The 17083-nt window shown below is 45.5% G+C and overlaps 1 protein-coding gene and 1 long non-coding RNA gene across 2 annotated transcripts in view; both read left to right on the top strand.

Moving 5' to 3' along the window:
• The window catches only part of LOC128878205 (nephrin), a 358472-nt gene that overhangs the window by 34738 nt on the left and 306651 nt on the right, over positions 1 to 17083 (top strand). The window lies entirely within an intron of this gene.
• LOC128878209 (uncharacterized) overlaps positions 11509 to 17083 on the top strand; it is a 44258-nt gene continuing 38683 nt past the window's right edge. Inside the window, exon 1 of the long non-coding RNA XR_008457356.1 lies at positions 11509 to 11561. This is a non-coding gene — a long non-coding RNA (uncharacterized LOC128878209). The remainder of the gene's footprint in view (positions 11562 to 17083) is intronic.

Here is a 17083-nt window from a genome sequence, read left to right as displayed (position 1 = left end):
GATAACTCCGAGAACCAGAACCTTCAGACCTTCTGATACACGACACGTCGACGTAAGAGATTACCCCTCCAAAAATCGGCTTCTTTTCGTCGTTCTTCTTTTCAAACGCGTGAACTGTTGTCGTCGCCGAATTCGAAGGATCGGTCGCCTCGAAACAAGAACGATCCGTCGTCTGGGTTCGATACACCATCCCCGGAAGAACCCGGATGTAATTGATTGTACCGGTTGTTTGTCAAACGGGGATGGTCGTTTTGTTTCGGCGGAGTGGTACAAGCTGTGATCGGCCGCTGTTTCGAGAAGAGAAGATGGTTCGCCCGTGGCACGGAATACGAAACGACTGCCATTAAACGATAACTTCGCCACACGACGAAGCGACGCCTCGAGCGAAAGCGGCGAGGATTCAGGCCGAAGGAAGAGGATCCACCGATGCGATAGATGGATCGAGGGAGAGATCGTGTCGCAGACGTATCCCTTGATAGCGTCACGAGCCACGGTAACAAACTTCGAGCTCCTCGGTCTGTTTACCGTCGAGGACGACCGCGTTCCCTGTCCCCCAAGATCGGGAGACGTGTCTAGCTTTTCTGACAGACACTGATGAGACGGTGGCTCGAGTCGCTCGTGTTTGCCATCTAGGCTTCGGGACGACAGTGATCGTCGTGCGTCGCTCCAGGACTGCTGAGCCTGGTTCGAACCTTTTCAGCCATTGCTGTCCTGCGATCCGGTTACGTTGTCGATTCAGGCCAGGTCTGGAGATATTTAGATCGGAATACGTGGCTCATTCTTCCGGCAAACACCGATCGGGTCGATGGTCGCGTTTGCCAGGTAAGCTTTACGATCGAAGCGAGGGTTGCGGGTCGTTGCTAGACTGCTAAGGCTAGGTCGAGACTTTTCACGGATTTTTTTCACGGTTTGCGATTCTTTTACGCGATGCTATCGTTTAGATCATCGAACGTAGCTTGCTCCTCCGACGTACACTGGGATTCGGTTACGATGTCGATTCAGGGCATGTCAGGGCGGATATTTAGATCGGAGATGCGTCTCGGAAACACTGATCGGGCTGATGTTCGGGCTGCTCGCGTTTGTCAGGTTGCTCGAATGCATATTTAGATCGCGAGATGTGATTTCCTCCGTTGACAGATCCTGACGAGCCTGGCGCTCGAGTTACTACGTGCAAAATGATCGTTGTACGTAGGATCGCTCTTGTCTGTTAGCTAATTGTAAGAAATATTTTCTAAAAGGTGACTATCCTACTGCGATAATTGTATAATTACGAAGAATATTATTTTCCCGTCTTATTTCAAAGTTGTTATTCGAGGTAAAAGTTTCAAACGATCAGACGTTGCGCGCGTATTACAACTAGTGGTAAAAGTTTCATGGACGCCTTGCGGTTCTGGGCCGCGCGTTAGGTTCGCTACCGACAGGCCCAAAAAGTTGTCTTTCCTGTCGTAACGTGACACCCTGGAAGATTCGTTTGGACTTCCGAGCGACACGCGTCGCTGCACATTTGGCGCCCACATCCGCGTGAAACCGCGCGACCAAGCAGGTTTCGAAGCGTACTGGAATTAAGGGGACGGTTCTGTCGTTCTTTTTAAGAACCGAGACGAATCTTTGATGGTATCCAGAGTTATCTTTGTGTACCATCTGTTATCTATACAACACGGAACTCTGTACGATTAAAAGGTAAATTTTTGGTTAAATAATAACCGAGAGCTGGTAAAGCATTTAGTTAGTGAATATGAAAGACGGTTTTCTGAGATGTTTAAAATTGCGTAAAGGCGACCGAAACAAATAAGGAAGAACGACTGCAGTCTGTAGGTACTTGGAAGCGTTACGATCGGACCTGCACAGAGGTCTGTTTGCCAAAGGACCAACCACTGTGCTTCTCTTCCTTTGATTAGCATATTGGTTGGTCGTTTGGCTGCGATCCCTTCGGGTCCCACAGTGCGGCCCCGTGTACATACGATCGTACGTTCCACTTTAGTTTTACTACACACTTAGATCGTGGTCGATCCACCGTGTTTGCTATTCGGTTTAATCGGTGGATTATCACTGCGTAACACAATAGTCGTGTGTGTGTTATCGCGCAAAATATTGTCACGGTTTCGAGCTTCGTACCCTCCTGTTATCTTTATTCCGATCGATACTTTCTAATGTTACCGTGTCAGAGGAGAGCGATCGGTAAAGGTACCTTAAGCATCAGTTTCTACAGTATAATCCTTTAATTAAATTATTGAAAACGATTCTATGTTTTGATTCTATATTTACGATAGTTCCAGCATTTATTAGCGACTAGACAATCGAGGCAAAAATATGCTCGGAAATTTGATTTTTGAAACCAGAGGTAATTTTACCATGGGTCAAATTAGACCCAGCCTCTTCTTGCAGTCCAAACCGTCGAGCCTCTTCTTGTTGATCGTGGATCTAACGGAGTTCTGTCGCAGCTTAATCGCACGAGTGCCTCCGGAAGTTGTCGAGACAAAAAAATATCCGCTCGGAAACTTTTCGTTTGAAACCAAGGATAAAGGAATTTTGTTACGGGTCAAACGCGACCCAGCATCCCCCGGCCTCTTGTAACGCGCGTGCAAACGTCCCTTTTCCTCTGAAAATACCCTCGAGCTTCCAGCAACCGAAAAAAGTGGTCAAGGATCGCTGGTACACGGCGCGTTGGCTGGTTAACAGTCGCGAGTTCGTACATTAGCGCGTAGAACGGTTTGCGGGCAAGCTGAAAACCTAAAATTTAGCACTCGCGCGTACCGCGGCTATTACCATGCTAATGAGTGGTCGGTCGAGCTGTTCTCTTCCGGAGGGAGAGAGGGGACCGCGGTCCTGCGGTCTAACCTTAAGACAACACCGTCCACTTTATTTTCGCGCGCTCGGTTCAAACGTAATCCGAAAACATCGGAGTTAACGCGAGTTCATTATCTGCCGGGTTAATAGCTGTGGAACGTACCGGCGAGCACGGTGCACAGCGGTCGGTAATCCCAAAAAGCTGGCTGAAATACACCGCCCGCCTCTTGTAATTTATTTCTGCTCTTTAGGCTGCGGGGAAACGCGAGCGTGTTATTCTCGGTTTCGAATTTCGCACGATCGAGTCGGGGAAAGGATAATAAATACGCTCTTCGATCGCTGTTGGGTCAATCGAAGGTTCCTTTTTTTTTTGTTTTTTTGGTGAAGCACATATTTATTTTTTTTACTTCAGAGCGGTTGCAGACCCATCGGAATTATCAAAACATTGAAATATATGACTGTCGAAATATTCGATCGTTTCGTACCTTGAGTCGAGAAGTAGTATTTCGCGTAATTAAATTCTTAGGGGCCCAAAGAATAGAACGATACAAGAAAATAGAGCAGACGAGAGCGTGTATTAGGTGTAGAAATTAATTCTCTAATTTTTTAATTACATAGCACTCTGGTTTAAGCAGAAATATTTATTTGTTATTTTATTACGTTAAAGTATCGATCTTACTGTTAAGTTGGGGTGAGGACGTCTCAAAAAAATGGCGTTTTGGAAGTCTTTCGTCCACCTTCTCGAGATTTCCGACGGTGGAAACGTAATCGGAAAACATGGTAGTTAACGCGAGTTCATTATCTGGCAGGTTAATGGCTGGAGGAAGAGAATCCTCTGGAACACGCCAGCGGGCCGAATTTCTGAGCTTGGCTTTCAAACGGCTACAGCGGCTCGAATGTCACGCGGGTCGCCTCCTCTGGGCTCGCAATTCAGCCCCCGACCTCATCTGTGTCTCCTGTTTCACGAGAGGCTCGAACGAGTTCTCTGTTTCCCCAGCTTCGTTGGTCTATGAAGCGGTAATATTGCGGGAGGTGACACTTAAAGCGGCCAATGTTGAAATTTGCATAAAATGAAGCTCGTTATTTGTAGCCGGGCGTTCGAGTGAGGTACAAGGGTGGCGTCTGAGTTGGGGGATGGAAAGCGCAGGAACTCGAGGAACCTGGGCAATTTTTGCTCGACACTTGATTCGTAATACTCAAAGTAATCGAATGTATAGTAACTCTATATTATTAAAATAATCCGATAAACATCGAACTACGAGAATATTTGATTATGTGTGATCCGAATCAAATGTTTAAATCTTAGCAGAATTACTTGGCACGTTATCGACTTTCAAATTTTCAATTCAGACTTGGAATGAGCGCCCACGAATAGCTTTATATACCAAGTTTCATCCAAATCCAGTCACTTTTCGCATCTTGTCCCGTCATATTGGTCCGTCATTTTGAATTTCTAAATTTCTAAAATTCAACTCCATTCAACTCCAGTCCTCGATACCTCCCCTTCTCGTATCAGCGTTTAATATTTTCTTCGGATCAGCGACGAAAATAACAGCCCGAGGGGAAAAAGACAAAAGAGCCCGGGAGGAGAGGGATGATTCCCGTAGTTTTACAGTGTACCAGAGACAGGTGGAGGAACGCAGCCGAGAGAGAGAGAGAGAGAGAGAGAGAGAGAGAGGGACCCGAGGGGAGAAGCAAATGATATAAATTACAGCCAATCCCCGGGATTAAAGTATCCAAAGAACAGTCGCATTTGTTCATGAACCGGTCGTCGGATCGGGTACGAAGTGCCTCTGTTTAAACAAGGGATTCCACCCCATCTCGCGCAACCAGCCTGACAGATCCACCGAGAGTTGGACTCGCCACTCCCCCCGACCAACCCCTCGTCCAGCTTTTCCTCGCCGCTTCTTTCGCCCTCGATATTTGAAATTTCACTTCTTATTCCCGTCTACGAGGGATGAAACACACTGCCCCGCTAATCGTCGGCGATTATTTTTCGTTCGTTATCGAGGAGGGTTTTCCTTTCCCTTCGCAGCTGTCTCCGCGCCTGATCGAGCATCCGCCGACGACGCCAGACGCGGACGAACGACGAGCAATTTTTGAGATTAAATTTTTTTCCGTCGGTGGTTCGACGCTTTCCGGCGGAGCGAGCGTCTCGTCGCTCTCCTCCTCCCCCGTTCGATGTTTTGTCCCGCCGGGACATTACGTTATTGCGATCTGAAACATTGTTTCGTATAAATTCGAAAGAGTCCTCTTCGTTCCGCGAGAAAACGGATGCAGTCGGGAGGTGGTCGAGCGAGAAGCGAACAGTTCGAACTCGCAAGACGAATTTTCCGAGTCCTGCCGGGCGTAGGTGCGAGCTAGCTGATCGATGAAGTGGTTTATTTTTATTAGAACGGTACCTTGAGGGGATGTCGAAACGGAAATAGGAAGGACTGGCTGCATTATTAATGCGTGTGCAGTGCGATTTTCTTGGGTGGTGTTGCTGAGGGATGTGCATACGAAAGCTTGGTTGTTGGGGGCTCCATCACGCATCGCTAGATTATTCTCTACCGACCAACGCGTACATTCCTTTATCATGCTAGAAATGATTATAATAAGACACGTAACGCGCAGAGCCTAATTTCAATGAAATAAATTTCAAATCAATTTGATTAATTCTCACACCTTCGCTCTAAGTATTACCTGATATCAACCGAAGTTGAATCAAGTATGAAATTTGTATAAGTCCAGAGCCGTAAACGACCATTAAGAAACAACCCCTAAGAAATAACCCCTAAGAAACAATCCCTGAGAACTCGTCCCACGAATTTGATGCTATTTCCGCGAGAATTCGTTTCTTGCACGCAACCCCGAGAAAGTATTCAATTTTTGCGAGTTGGTATCGTTCCGGGGGAATCCATTTGTAAGTTTAAAACAGTCGGGAAACTTGGAAGCGGCGCTTTTTGCAACAACTAGCGGGGTTTTGCCAAACATAGTCGAGGGAAGTTAGTAAACAGACAGTTGGGAACGAGTTAGATCTGTCTTCGTTACGTCGGTCGTGCGTGCATTTCGATTTCGATTCATATATACAATATATATATATATGCGAGCCCTCGAACCGCCATCGACCAGTTTTCAGCCCTGAGAACAAAACTGAACTCGTGTGCTCGGGTTGAGGACCGCTATACGTTTATTCGACGCACAATCGACCGTTTAAGGGGTTAGTCGCAGTCAGGTAAATGAAAACGGACACTTTCTTGTGTGTGTGTGTGTGTTTTTAAGGTATTAAGTAATAATTTTTATCAATGAAATGTAAATATATTACAAAATATGTCTTAAAGAATTATAAAAGAATTTTTGTTTTAAAAAAAGGTTCACTCATTTTGTCATAACAGACGATAGCGTGGGTGGCCACTTGATTTTCGATGAGCAAGATTTCTTCAAACTGGTGCAGCTGAAAACAAAATTAAAAGTAGCTGAGAACAAAGTCTGGGCGCCATCCTGTTTTTCGCGAAGCTCGCAGGTCAATGTTTGTTTAAATCCTATACGTGCAACTCGATTTCAATATCGATGCTTTTAGCACGCACTTCATATTTATTTTGGTCGAATTATAAACGCGAACAGCTCTTTGTTGTTTTTCGCATAATAATAACATCTTTGTTCACTGCGTAAAAAGAAATATTTTTCTTTTGTTTATCGTTCTGTATCGTTGTACGTACACGACGAAGTATATTCGTAAAAATTCATGCGTACATGAAATAAAATTCGATAAAGTTGAATTACCATTCTCGTAGAGGGAAACCAAGTATATGTTGGGTTGAAATCAAACTATGCCTATCTCTCGAGTATCATTTTCCACTAATGGACCAATCCAATTAATACCGATACCGATACCGATACCGATTCTCAGGTGTCGCGTTACGTTATCAGGATTAGGTTCGCACCGATGTATAGCTACTCCTCATTGCGCTATGCACGCGTGCGTACGCTACTGTGTATATATTTCTGCAGAGATAAAAAGTACTCGCAATTACTTGAGCGAAGAAACGTGTAACGGTTATCCTTCTTCTATAAAAGTTCGCAAATGAACGCATCCCACGCATCCCATTACCTGTCTGATCTCGCAAGAAACGGAGTCCGACGAGGTGACAAAACATCCAAACCGATGTTTCCTGCGCAATTAATGTACCTGATACATATTCATTCCCTGGCGTATAATTTTCTGCCGCGGTGCAAATAAGGTGGAGGGTTCAGAGGATTCTCACGCTTCGCGCTTCTGTTTTACTGCCTTTGAGCATCGGAACCTGGGATTCCTAGGCAGCTGCGCACCTCGCAGGACGAATCTATCTACGGGGACGTCGGAACGATTATTTCTTAATTACTTCTTAAGTCGATTTCCAAGAATCCTGGAACAATAGTTATCGTAAATGTGGAACGGAAACTCTCGCGAACAATTTTTCATCGTTTCAGGTTTCCCGTGCGAAGCTGGCTCCCTTTTTCTCCAGCTTTTGGAAATGCTCGCGGACGTGAAGGTTTCAAACGATTCCCGCGAATTTCTTTGCGTTACCTTGGTAGTTTATTTCTAAATCTACTTCACGATAAGAAAATTTCTGTTTGTTAACCCTTTGTATTCGAGGCCTTTTTTTCTGGTATCTACCAGCATCTCGAGATGCTTTCTTAGCATTCTATTACCACGAATGGTAAGCTTAGATTCGCTAATTCGAGATTTGAAAATCAGGTCACCTTTGTCTCATCGACAATCATTTTATCGACAGTTGGAGTTCCAAAGAAATTAGTTCGAAGTCTAAGATCTCGTCTCTTCTCGATCTGTCGAACCTGGTGCTTCCAGCATTCGACACGCCAGGTATCATAAATTCCGTATCGATCGGAATGATCCGGCCCGAAGTTCAGCCCCGTCCCACATGGGTCACGCTAACCTTCCGGCGTGCAAGGTTTTCCGGCGGAAAAACCATTGGCGTGCATATAAAAATCGCGCGGAAACCTCTTTTTCGCGTGGCTCCCGGTCGAGTACTTTTTCGCGCGGAGTTGAACGCTCTCGAAAAGGCGAAAGGAAGTCGTGGCGTTCGAATTACTGGAATTAATTTCATTAACAAAGCAGCCAGTTGGAGGGGGAGAAAAGGAGGCGTTCGTTGCTGAAATTGGCCGCGGCGCGGCGCAATTAACGCGTCTCCTTCCGTGGTAAAGTTCACTTCCATCTTGGCGCGGGACGCGACACAATGTGAGACCAGCCGATTCGGTTCTCCGCGCATCCTCACGGGTTCGCGAAGACCCGAATGAACTTACAGGCGTGAGAAACAACGCGCTTTCGCGTTGCGAGCATTATCGCCGCCGTCTCGCCGTATAAATAAATAAATACCGGATACGCATTATGAAAGCCCGGGGCCTCGCGTAGGCGTCATTAAATCATTACTCGTCCAGGATTACCGGCGAGGTGCGCAACCCTCTTTCGGAACCCTCCGTTCTTCTCTTTCCCAGGTAATCCCTTTTAAAGCGGCAACGTTCCCTCGCCCGATTCCGCGTATCGTGGACGTTCGTGTTCGACGCGACCAGCAACGTCCTTAATAGTCTAACCGAAGGAGGGGATTCGTTAAAGAAGTGTAAATTAGGTATGGGGCTGGCTCGAATGGAAATTTAATAAATTTACATCCTCGGCTGTGCGGCTGTCGAAGGAGAAGGCAGGTGTTACGAATCGTGAACAGTATAAAATTAGATATCGACGATAGAAATTTGTCAAAATAGTAATCGAATTATACCTACTCCTATTTCTATTCTATTTTTAGTTGTTGCTCGTGTCGTTCGACACCTCTATGATAATAGCTCCAGAATATTTGTATCCAGAGCTTCTTAAGGGCTTCTCAAAAGAAAGTACAATACTTCGAAGGCGAACAAATTTGTATGTAACAAAGAAATCGATGTCCAGAGATAATATTCCGTTTATTAAAAATAGAATCTATGTCTGTTCGTTCTATAATCAGCTTTATCATCGTGCTCGTCTTCCAGTACGCGTTGTTAATTGTTTCAACGGAAGAATCCAGTGGTAACGAAACACTGGCTGGAAAATAATTTTCACGTGGCCGAGATTTAAGCGTAGATGCGTGGAATTGAAAAAAATGAAATTAATTCTTCTCGAGGCCTGCACGGAGCCTTTATTGCCAGCTCTAATTTGAATTTGCCTGATCGCGTGCGTAACGCGGACTTGAAACGGATCGTAGATCCCGTAGTCGTGGCGTTCGCTTGATCTCTGAATGAGGAGACCTTTATTGGTAGTTTTAATTGGTATTTCCCTGAATAACCGGAGCCCTCTGTCTCTCCCTTCTCTCGCGAATCGAACGGAATGAAAGAAAAAGTGGATATTTAATACCGTTGAATCCTGGGTTTTGTTCGGCGCGCGGAGGAGCGACTCGTAAAAGGAGCAAAATAATTTCGGAACGCGTTACAGGGGCTTACTTTGACGGGGATGCAGGCAATTCGTTTTGTTTATGAAAGCATGTCTCTTTGAGCGGTGTTTGACTCGCGATATTTACTTGACGATACTGTAAATAAATATTCGTATAACGAACGGCAAATATGCAATTACGCGATGCAAATCGATGGATCAGGAGGGACTCGATTGCACGAGGCCGCCACGATCGATACAGCTCGATTCTCCGGATTTCTACGTATAGAGATATACGGTGTAAAAGAATGCACTCGATTGGGATTGATCGTTTAATTTTACGGTGCGTTAATTTTGAAATAAAAAATTGGCAGACATATATGCGTGGAATATGTTTCGCAGGATCGAAATAAATAGGTTGTTTGCTATACAGAGGATGAATTTCATCTATATATCGACAATTACATAAAACGAGTGTTTATCATCCTTTGCAACCACCTCCAGATACAAACGAGATCGTGAAATTTACGATGGTACGATTCAATGAAATAATGCATAAAACGAGTCCAAATGAAAAAGTGCGGGAACAGTTCCAAAGAACGGAATGCGAAGAACCACTTATTTAATTAATGGTGATTTTATCGAATGCGTTCGTTAAACGAACACGATCCACCGTTATTCCGGAGATCTCGAATGGTCCCGAGAAACGAGTAAAAATAATGCTCGGTATTAATTATAGTTCCAGAGAGACGGCTGCGAAAAGCGAGGAACGATGATAGCTTCGGTCGAGCTTTGTTTCGCGAAACTTTCGTTGAAAGCGTCACGGTAAAATTTCGCGAGAAGATCGCGGAGTTTGCTCCAATTAAAATACTCGATTTCGTCGAGGATAATTTTCGTCGTTGTCGCTAACAAGCTGAAATCACACTTGCGTAGGCGTCGTCGGCCTTTGAGAAAGCTGCTGCGACTCTCGTCAGTAATGACGGACGTTTAAGACGTCAACGACGAAGGTCAAAGTTAAATATGTTTGTCAGCCTTTATCCCGCCGTTTTTCCCATCCTCGTCTTCTATTTAGATCGTCGCCAGTCCCATATTCCCGTGCCCATTCCTTTCTCTTTTCTAATATTCTGTTGCTCCCTGAATATAAATCTCTCGGTTTCTCTTACCCTGGACCGAATCTCTTTTATACCTAAGTCATACGTACATTTCTTCCGTAACCTTCTCACGCACGTTCCCCTAGCCGAGAATATACGACTCGTATTTAAAGTCGACTCCTCATCCAAGTATAACTCGAATACCGTGTCCGTGTAGAACCTCGCTTGTTGCGCGAGTTTTTACCCCGATTTCTTGCGATAATCGAGGCTCTCTGATCTTCATCCAAAAATTTAATCATCCAAAAAGTAAATACACATCGTTCGACACAAATAACAGCGATCCTTTAATTTCCTAACTTTTGGGATACCTCTCTTTTCGCGTAATTCGAGAGAAAAACACCAAGTTTCGAGAGGGATCCGTCGGTTAAGAATTACCTTCCCCTCGCGAGAAAACTCGCAAGTTCGGAATTACGCAACTCGACTCCGCGGTGGTAACAACGTTAAAATGAATATTAATATTACACAACTGTATCCGTATCTTAAACAGGACCGTAGACAAAGCGCACCGCGCGTCCCGAAGCTTCCGGGAGTTCCTGTTGGCGTTAACGTCGCCTCATTAATATTAATATATCGCTGAAAGTGGCATATTCGCCTAATGCGTGGACCATTTACATAGAAATACGTATCGCGGACATTTTACCGGCGTTAAATAAATTCGCCGAGTTCCAACGAAATTTTCCCGCTCCCTGGCATCGCGGCGGAGGGTCGAGGGGCTGGGCGCTGTCGAGAAAGTCGAGGAGATTGAGTTGCGAACTACGAATGCTGGCAACTTAGAAACGAGTTTCCGCGACGCGAATCGTCGCCTTCGAATTTACTCGTTCGAAGATGGGGGAATGGAAGAATCGAACGTGTCAGGTGTTGTCCATCAGAGGCCAGTGGCTCTTATCCGGTGGAGGACGGTTGCCAGAGGTGGCCACGACTACTTACGCGTTAAATTTAGAGTTCTCTTCCGTAACCAGAGCTTTTAACTATAATTGCTATCTACGCGTTAAATAAAGAATCTTTTTCTATGCCGTGAGCCCGACGTGTCGACCACCACGCCATTTACGATACATATTTTAACTTCGTCACGAAAATAACACCTACTTCAAATGTCAGTGTGCACAGTTCGCGATAAAAATAAAGTTTCGGTCTCGCCAGTAGCCTGTCGGTTAAGAACCACTGTAGCCATTCGACACAGTCTGCTTCGCGGTCTGAGAGTCCATCAGCCGCGTTGACCAGGTCCAGTTGGCTAATCCGGGAAGGTACGATCTCCAGAGTAATTTTCGAGTGATTTCCGGGCGTCGACGTCGCTCGTCAAAACGTTGTAACGGTCCGACGATCCGCTGGAATTTGTGTTGTACCAACGACGGACGAGTATCGCGCGACAAAAAGCGAGATGATAGACGAGGACCGTCGTTGAAAGCAGGCGATGTTGTTCCGGGCGATGGCTAATCGGGCTCGTAGCTTCCTGCTTCATCTCGGCGATTAGGTGCTTTTTTCGATGGAACGTCGGCGATACAAGAAATTTTATGTGGCCTTCTTTTGGTCTGTAATTAAGGAACGGGCGTCGGGTGTCCGGAGGTCTCCAGAGATTAATTCGAGGCAATTGAAGTCACGAGACAACCACGGAAACGCTTCCAAGTTTCTCGTTTGTACACCCTGACAGTAAACATTGGATTAACTTCTTCGTTCCCTAACGACGCAATGGCACTAGGGATTTACTTGTGTTCAATGATTGTTAATGCGATCGAAGGGAGGAGTTCCTTCGAGACAAAGCATCCGAAGAATGCGCGCAGCTCGATAACGCCATGAGAAGAGGAATCAACCAGATTTGCTTTCGCGCTAATCGAAAACGAGCTCCTCGAGACGATTGGCTGGTGATTTGGAATATTTTTTTATTCGAGAAATTTTTTTATCGAGATAGCTTTGATTTTTAGTTTGGCGATAAACTGGTAAAATGTACAGTGAAATTAACTCGTTGAATTTGAAATGTGAAATTAGCTCGACGAGACTTGGGACCGGAAAATGATGTTTATGTTTGGCTCGACTATTTATTTACGATCCTGGCTCGTGATACGTTCATGTTTGCGCCAAAATCTTCATCGCGAGTCGGACTTGTCGAAGCGCGGCAAGAGGTTAACGTTGAATTAATTAAAAATTAATTAAAAATAGATCGTCTAATTTTATCGTAACAGACATTGGTAAATTTGTTCGATGCGAAGAAGAGAATCGTACAAGAACTTAACCTCTGATGGTTATTCAAAGAGAATTATTTAATAACGCGCGTAAAGATTACGCTCGTGCTAGAACAAGCATGGTTATCCTGGAAGGAGGAATTCGGTGATCATTTCCGCGTTGATAGCGTTTACTATCGGCTACTTTGTCCATTAGAAAGAAATTAAAATCCGCGTCGAGGGACGTCGTAACTGGTTTTTCTTCTCCGAAATGGTAAAAAAAGAACTTTTACTCGAGACCAACACGTTGGACTGCAGCTCTCGAGTAGTACGTATGGCGCAGTTCGAAGCGCGTCTCCTTGAGAAGAGCTGTCGTAATTAAAGCGATATCTTCATCGAGCAATTGTGGACGGAATACTGGGAAAGATACCGGCTACCGTGAATAAAACTTCCCTCGTCAAACGAGACCGTCAAGGGTGATTTCTCTCTCGACAGTCCTGGTAATTAAACTTGGAGATCCTACGACTTCCTCTCCGCGCCAGGAGAAAATACTTTGTTTCTTGTTGGTCGTGTCCGCTAACAACGTACGGTATCGCGACGTTTTCCGTGTCATTACCGGGTTTCTTAACGTCGTGGCGCGTGGTAAAATTGTTTACAGTCTGGGACACGAATAAAGGCCGAACTTGTAGGTATTGTAAAAAAGGATGGTTCGTTAACAACGTTTCTATTACGCGAGCGAAGGGATCACACAATCTTGATTGGGTTCAGCGGTTATTCGGACAGATTTGGAACAGGTATTCCGATACATTTTTATTCGATCGAACAGATACATTTAGGCGCAGCTCTACGAATTTTTATTTCCGTAGGACACCGGATTCGAACAGAAAACGATATAAATAATCGTTAATTGTGATTTTCCTTCAATCTACGCCTAACGAATCGAGTCGATTCACTTCTCGATAGTTCCACGGAATTCTAATCCTGCCATTCCATTCGTAGGTGGCGACGACTCCAGATTCCCAGCCGTTATCTACCAGACAATGCCAGAAGGGGTCGAGGATGGGTATACATAAACATAAAGAATGAGTAAAGGGGCCAATGTTCGCGTACCGTGCAAGAACCCCCTTAAAAGAGTAATCGACGTCATTAGAACGGGCTCCCTCGACGCGCAATTATACGTTACGCGCGTTACACGAACTCGCCCTCGAGCACGATTAATTGAATGGCCCAGGCGCATTGAAACCGCGACGCGTAAGGACACACAGAGATTCCTTTTACAAAAAGTACGGGGGGACCCGGGTTGCGGAAGACGTTTCGTGTTCCACGTCGTGGGGAAAAATGCCGCCACGGGAAATTGCCCTCGAGGGCACGGGCGAAGTCGTCGCTGTCTTATTTCGCGGCACGTTTTTTTCCACGACGATTATTATACGCTGGAAATGGACGGCGGTACGTTCTGTTGGTTAATTGAAGGCTTTCGCGGCGGTATCCGGGACGCGAAAAATGTATCTTGTCGCGGGAAGTTCTCTCATAAACATTCCTTTCGGATCCCTCGCGGACCTTTTAAATTTCCCGCGGCGGGGTCAGGGAAACGCGCGATGTAACCCGAGATATTGCATTTTACGTTTCTTATTTTCTAGGAAATGCGTGATACGTTCGTTCCATTAGCCTGCTTTCTACACGTTTTAACCATTCAGCTGCGGTGCCCTTTATTGAGAGCGCGTATGAATATTCGCGAGACCGACTGTACTTTATACAAAATATGTACGGACGTTTTGGTATAGAGAAGAATTCGATCGGAATTCTTATTTACACGAGACATTGCCATTTTTATTCGCTACTTAAACATGCCCAGAGTAAACAGCTTCAATCGAACAACGTCCTTTTTATTACAACGAAACTTTGAATAAAGTTTTAACGAACTCCGATTGGTATTCGCAGTCCAGCGAAACGTAGGTTGGCAAAGGTGAAAGGCGAAAGGCTACGTAGGACCAATCGAAGGAACGTTTTCACATTTATTAGGTTTCCGAGTCGGTGTCAGGCGAGCGTGCACAGCCGTTCGCAGTGGCGCTTCCGAAGAGCTCGAGCGCAGCCGACGTTACGTGTATCGAGCGGGAAGATCCGATTATGGCTTAACCGCATTAAACGCGGAAAGTTTACTTTCGGTAATTCCCCGAGTCTGAAAGGGTCGGGCAGACTCGAGGAGCGCACCTGCACCGCCACCTGCTCTAGACGCCGCTTCCGTGAGACGTTTTCGTTTCGTACTGTCTCGTTGGTATCGTCTCGCTCGAGTGCCCGGTCTTCGGGGCTGTTTACACGCCGTGGAAGGGGCGCGCGTCCTCCGTCCCGTTTTGTTTCCAACGGGCATCATCCGTTTTCGGAACCGGTGGAACGTCCGGGGGAGATTGGACTCGGGCTTTTATTTTCGAGCCGGTACGTTTCGCGAGGGGCTGGAAAGAACAGGGGTGGTATTTTTCATCGCGGGGTTATCTATCGCTTTATTTTCAACGGTTCGTGACCCGATACATCGCGTGTCGGTGGACGTAACGGCGAAGATATATCGGTGTTATCCGGATTTTCTTATTCGGCGAGGTTTTAATGAGGATCGAACCTCGGATTTACGGGGGTTGTTGGTTAAATTCCGAAGGGAGCGGGAGTCTGCTAACGTTCGCAAACAAAAAGCGGAGGCGTTTCGCACGTTGGATTCGGTTAAAGGGAATGTAGGTTACCGGTAAAAAAAAAAAGCTTCTAGTAAAGATTGCCCAATTCGTCTCTCGCAAAAGTCTATCGGAATAACGATGCCGTTTATACAGGGATGATATTTCTTCTCGATGGCACTCGGGCCAGTGAAAATAAGGGCAAACGTATCGGTTGGATCGTTGAGAAAAAAGCGACTCTCGTAGGAGGATTCTATCAGACGTGTCTGCTTCTACCGAATCCTCGACAAACCAAGGTTCCTTTTCGTCGAAATTGTCGAAACCTTGGTGAGTACCTCGGGAGAAGAAGAGGTCGTTTTCGAGGCTCGTTCGTTCTCCTCGCTCGGTGGGCGACGCGTTTCATTGAATTTCATTTGTTGGTATCGAGCCGCGCGATCTCGTCCCCGTTTAACGGCTCCTTTTCGTCGGTACGCGGGTCCATGAAGCGGAAGGTTTATTCGGTTGTAAAGGATTCCGTGATTAAAGAGTCGGGCAAACAATGGAAATTGGTTTTCCGCGTGGACGTTCCGCGCTGTAAAGTGCGCGACGGTATAATTAATGTCGGGCGCACGGTTATTGTGTTTTATTGGTCGCGACGTGATCGATCAACGATAGTAATTACGCGGAGGCTTCCGAAACGGGGGCGGAGATTTAACGCTGTTAAATAAGCGCCCTCGTTTGACGATATTTTTCGAATACGCGACGTAACTCGATGTTTAAAGCGTTTTCCCATGAGGCTAATTGAAATTTCTCGAACGCGTGACAAAACTCGACCGTGTCGGCTCGCGAACGAATTTCTTGCGTTCATAATTCCGGAAAATTCTGCCTTCGGTGCGAGCCGAACGTTGAAAAATCTACAAAGAAAGGGAAAATTTCAACGAATCGTAGAAAGATAAATTCTACCTGGAAAATCAAACCAGTTTTATCGACGGAGATTGTACGATAACCCACGATACTCTGCTTGTTACCAAGCCCAAATCGTGTCTCGTTCAAGTTTCAATTATTCAGAATTTAATACCTGTACCGCAACAATGCCCCAATTATATATAATATCTTTCCGATAAGGAATTCTCGTTACACTCTACCTAAAGAGCACTCAATTTCGCAAGAAAGTTTAATATATACGAAGACAACGCGACAAAAGAACCACCGTTTGTTCGTACGAATCGTAATTAACGTCCGCGCTGCCTAATGAGAACGCTTGTCGGCCATTAACAAATATTTAATGGAACAACACAAAGCATGTCCGAGCTAATAACGAATTAACGCTCCGCGACCACGGGCGTTGCAATATTCTTTATCTATTCATCCGCCAATTAAGTCCAACTTTCAACCTTATTAGGCGCACAATGTCGGTTAAACTGTCCGACGTGCAACAGAAACGGATTACGCCCTTTTACGTTTAACGGCGCTGATAATATCAGTTGGGAACTGAAACTAGATCCACACACCGTAACGCGAGTATCGCCCGCGATAAATCATCGCTCCTAAACGCCCCGAGTTAGCGCTCCCCGGAGCGTGCAGCTCGTGATCTGTTTTTTTCTCGCGGTATCCGTCGAAATATATGTATAATTGATAATAAAACTGCTGGGAATCGACGGTCCCCCGCTACACCTTGTAATCAACGGGTGAAAATCGATAAAGAAATTCCGTACTTTCGAATATTTTATCTCGGGATGAACTGTTCGAATTAAATGCGATCGCATTCCCAAAAGCGATTCGATCGGTTGAGTAATCTCCCATATTTATTTCCTTCTTTTCGTTCGAGAGAAAAACCTTCTGCACGTCACCCACGCATAGTATATAATTAATAAATTAATTCTAAAGGCCAAATGCAGGATTGCATCGTTTCTAATTATATAGAAAAAGAATTTATCCTCGTAGGAATTTTCACGAATATTAGTCTGGCAGCGAACG

The sequence above is a fragment of the Hylaeus volcanicus genome, chromosome 6 (assembly GCF_026283585.1).
Source record: "Hylaeus volcanicus isolate JK05 chromosome 6, UHH_iyHylVolc1.0_haploid, whole genome shotgun sequence".
NCBI lineage: Eukaryota > Metazoa > Arthropoda > Insecta > Hymenoptera > Colletidae > Hylaeus > Hylaeus volcanicus.
Note: the sequence above shows the minus strand (reverse complement) of the source record. Positions and strands in the feature narration are given on the sequence as shown.